Below are 4,193 nucleotides of genomic sequence, written 5' to 3'. Positions count from 1 at the left end.
AAAGGCAATCGATGAGTTGTTCTCCAAGCATGGGTTGAGCATATTTAGACTACGTGGACAAGGGTATGATGGGGCCAGCAATATGCAAGGTGATTTGAATGACCTAAAAGAACTTGTAATGAAGGAGAATGAGTCTGCATTTTATGTTCATTGTTTTGCCCATCAGCTTCAGTTAGCCCTTGAAGCAGTTGCAAAGAACCATGAGTCAATCGCTAACCTTTTTAGTATTATCTCTAATGTGGTAAATACTGTTGGAGTATCATGTAAGCGACGGGATATGTTGCGTGATGCAATGAAGGCTAAAGTTGTTACAGCATTACAAAGCGGAGAAATTTCAAGTGGCAAAGGGTTGAATCAAGAGACTAGTCTTAAACAATCTGGTGACACTCGATGGGACTCACACTATTATACACTTCTTGGCATGATAACCACTTATGGTTCAGTAGTTGATGTGCTTGATAATGTAGCGGAAAATGGTTCAAGCTCGGAACAAAGAGGTGAGGCTTAAGGATTATTAGATTCAGATGTGGTGCGAGCAGATGGAAGCCAGCTGATGAATCCAAGCCAAGGGCTAAACCTTTGCCAATGAAGAAGCTAAGATATTTTCCTTTAACAGAAAGGTTGCAGAAGATGTATAGTGTGCCGTGGCTTGCTGAGAATATGACATGGCATGCAAAATCAGTTCCAAACCAAAGTCATATCGCGGCACCCGGTGAGATTCTTCTTGTTGGAAGTCCGTTAATTATCGGTGGAGCGATTTATTTCTTTGAGCCACGTAATGTTCGATTAGGGCTTGCAAATGGATGGATTTAATCCATTTGGTAACAACAATAGCATTCATAGTTGTTGGCCCAGAATGATCGTCCCGCATAATCTTCCTCCATCCTTGTGCATCGCCAAAGAGTTTGTAATGTTAACACTATTGATTCCAAGTAATCCAGGAGATGAAATTGATGTTTATTTGCAGCCGCTTATTGAAGAACTCAAAAACTTGTGGTCTAAGGGGGCTGAAACTTATGATTCTTGCAGTAAGAAGACTTTCAACATGAGAGCAATTTTATTGTGGACTATTCACGATCTTCCAGCATATGGTCATGTTTCAGGACGTAGAACAGCAGGAAGGTACGCTTGCCCAGTTTGTAGTGAAGGGATAGAGTCGAAATGGTTAACAAATGGGAAGAAATTTTCTTACATGGGTTGTAGGAAATTTCTGAAAAACAAAAACCATCCTTTCAGAACACAGAAATCCCAATTTAATAGGAAGGAAGAACATGGAGAGCATCCTCACCGTTTGGTTGGTTCAAGAGTGAAGCAGAAAATGAGCAAAATTCCTTATGTATACGGTAAAGTGAATGGTAAAAAAGAGGAAGAGGGGTTCAAACGAGGTTAAGTTGATTTGGTTGGTTGAAGGATTCCATCTTCTTTAAACCGATTACCGGAGGTATTTATTACCCTTTCTTTTCAATGTTCTATGTAATAGCACTGTAATTTATTGTTGACCACATCCATGAACTTCTTCTTGCTGCCACCATATCCTTGAACTTTTTCCTGTTTTTAGGCTTGTTCTTGTTACCGGTACCATCCTTAGACTTCTTGCTGCCACTAAAAAAAGAAAATATCACCTTCCCTTTGGATTTTTTGGTAGTACCTCCATACCCATTTCCTTATTGTTGGCCTCACCCATTGGTAGTTGATCAGACTTGTAGGTCTTTAGGGTGGCAATGCCAAGTCTCTGTCTTTAGGCCTCACCCTTGTTTCTGTATTATGCTCTTTTGATATTAAATTAAATGGTTGCAGCAAGACTAGTTGACCAGTCTTTTATCTCAAGCATGTCCTGCTACTAGTTACTAGTATTGCAATTATATTTTGCATATACTAATACTCTTCTCACATTTACTACAGATATCTTCCTATTCCACATAATGTAGGCGTGATGCACGTTGAAAAAAATGTTGCAGATAATCTCTTCTCTTTAATCATGAACACTAGTAAGTCGAAGGATGGTATGGCAAAGACGTAAAAGATCTGAAGGCTATGAAGATCAAAAAGAAGTTGTGGCCTGTGAAAATTAATGGGAGGTTATCGATGCTAAGGCTCCTTATTGTCTTTCCGCTCGAGAGATCCTTGATTTGTAGAACTTTGCACCAATTGAAGGTTCCAATCGGATATAGTGCAAATTGGAAACATAATGTGAACTTGGATGATTTTCAATTGAAGAGTCTAAAGTCACATGATTATCACATCCTGTTACAAAGACCTATTGCCGGTGTTGTTGATGCATGCGTTCAAGAAACATAAGCCATTAAGTGCGACTATTCGACAATTTTCTTTGTTCTTTAATGTCTTGTGTTCGAAGGTTATTTGTCGTCTTTGAACTTGAAAAAATGGACAACGTGTTGTGGAGTCACTATGTGTGTTTGAAAAGTATTTCCGCCATCTTTTTTGTGTCCATGACACACCTTGTTTTGCATTTGGCGGAAGAGGCTCAAATTTGTGGACCAGTTAGATATCGTTGGATGTATCCATTTGAGAGGTCAGTGTTACTTCTGAAACTAATTATGTTATTCATTAGTTTTTTGTGTATATTTACATTGATTAATTACACACCACAGGATGATGAAAACATACAAATCGTACGTAGGGAACCCAAAATTTCCAGAAGGGTGTATTGCTGAACAATACCTTATGGATGAAGCAATGAAATACTGCATGGAATATATCCCGTCAAGCAAAAGAGAAATACATAAGCAAGAAGAAAAGGCTGCCTTGGATGATAAAACTGAGTGTGGCTACCCTATTGATAAAAAGGGGAAGGACTACTTGCTTCCGAGTTTGCAATACCAGCAAGCACGCAAATGGGTTTTGAGAAAGTCAAGTAAAAATGTTGAGTGGGAAAGGTAAAATTAGATATCGTTTGCGTTCAGTTTCATTTATTATGTCTCTCTACATTTTTAATAATAAATGTAAATTGTTTACAATTACAGGAAGTATGAGACATACCTCCAAAGCTTCAAATCTAGGGGTAAAAGTCGTAGGGTCATTGCATCATCAGAAAAGGAGATGGAGTATATTCCTTGGCTAAGGAAACAACTTGAGAAAGAAAAAGAGTCTAAATTCAAGATGCTTGCTGATGGGCCATCATTTATTGCAAAGTCATATAATTCCTACGCAGTAAATGGATATGTTTTTGTAATGCATATGAGTCGGGTTTAACTCAACAACCCAAAATAGTGGTGTCTCAATGAAGGCTTTTACTAATTTCAGAGCAAGTGCTAAAGACAAAAATTTAGTGGAAGATGAAGCCACTTATTATGGAATCATTAGGCAGATACTTGAGCTAGATTACCATAAGTTTAAACAAGTAGTGTTCTTTTGTGATTGGGTGCGTATTGAAGATAAAAAGAAATGGATCGTTGTTGATCCAGATACAAATCTGGTATATGTTAATTTGAGAAGGTGCCAAAGAAATACGAATGAGGATGATGAACCATTCATTCTTGCTTCTGAAGCCGCTCAAGTTTTCTATTGCAAGGATCTTAGTAGAGATAATTGGCATGTCGTCTTGCATGCTCCTAAGAGATTGAACCATGATGTGGATGTTTATGAAGACCCCTTAGTCTTTGAAGCAATGGCAAACTCAGATGGTTTAGCATCTGCTTTAATGGGTGATATTGATGGTGTTGAAGTTTAGTGGATAGTAAAGTGAAATTAGATTAGTGCACACAATTGTAACTCTTTTTTGGCGTGTCTGCTGATCTGGATATTGCATTTTTTTTAAATTATTTTGTGTCTGCTGATTTGGTGTGTCTGCTGATTTGGTGTGACACTTATATATTGCATTTTATTTCTATTTTGCGTAAGTCGAGCTTTTTGAATATATCTAATCTTGAATGGTATGATGTTCTTGTTTGAAATCAGTTTGCGTTTGGTGAATTCATTACTTACATTATGTCTAGAATTTGGTGAACTCATTATTTAGATTTGAATCAGTTATGTCGCAAACCGGATCTGATCAACCTAGTGACTATCAACTTGACTTTGAACCTAGTGACTCCGAAGAAATCGAGGAACAACATGAAAGCGAGGAACAACATACAGGTGACTTTATGATATTGATTTATTTTCATAAATGTTTAGTTGTTATTGCTTTTGCTTTGTTGTGTAATCTAAGATATTGAAATCTTTAGGTCCAA

The 4,193-nt window shown here is 37.5% G+C and overlaps 1 long non-coding RNA gene across 1 annotated transcript; it reads left to right on the top strand.

Moving 5' to 3' along the window:
- Positions 1–2,454: 2,454 nt before the first annotated feature.
- LOC147514219 (uncharacterized) lies at positions 2,455–3,139 on the top strand. Its single transcript, XR_015213171.1, has 3 exons — positions 2,455–2,533; positions 2,642–2,897; positions 2,985–3,139. It is a non-coding gene; the product is annotated as an uncharacterized LOC147514219 (long non-coding RNA).
- The last annotated feature ends 1,054 nt before the right edge of the window (positions 3,140–4,193 follow it).

Source organism: Coptis chinensis, chromosome 2, assembly GCF_015680905.1.
Source record: "Coptis chinensis isolate HL-2020 chromosome 2, ASM1568090v1, whole genome shotgun sequence".
Taxonomy (NCBI): Eukaryota; Viridiplantae; Streptophyta; class Magnoliopsida; order Ranunculales; family Ranunculaceae; genus Coptis; species Coptis chinensis.
The sequence above is the reverse complement of the archived record's forward strand: the minus strand, read 5'-3'. Positions and strand labels throughout refer to the sequence as shown.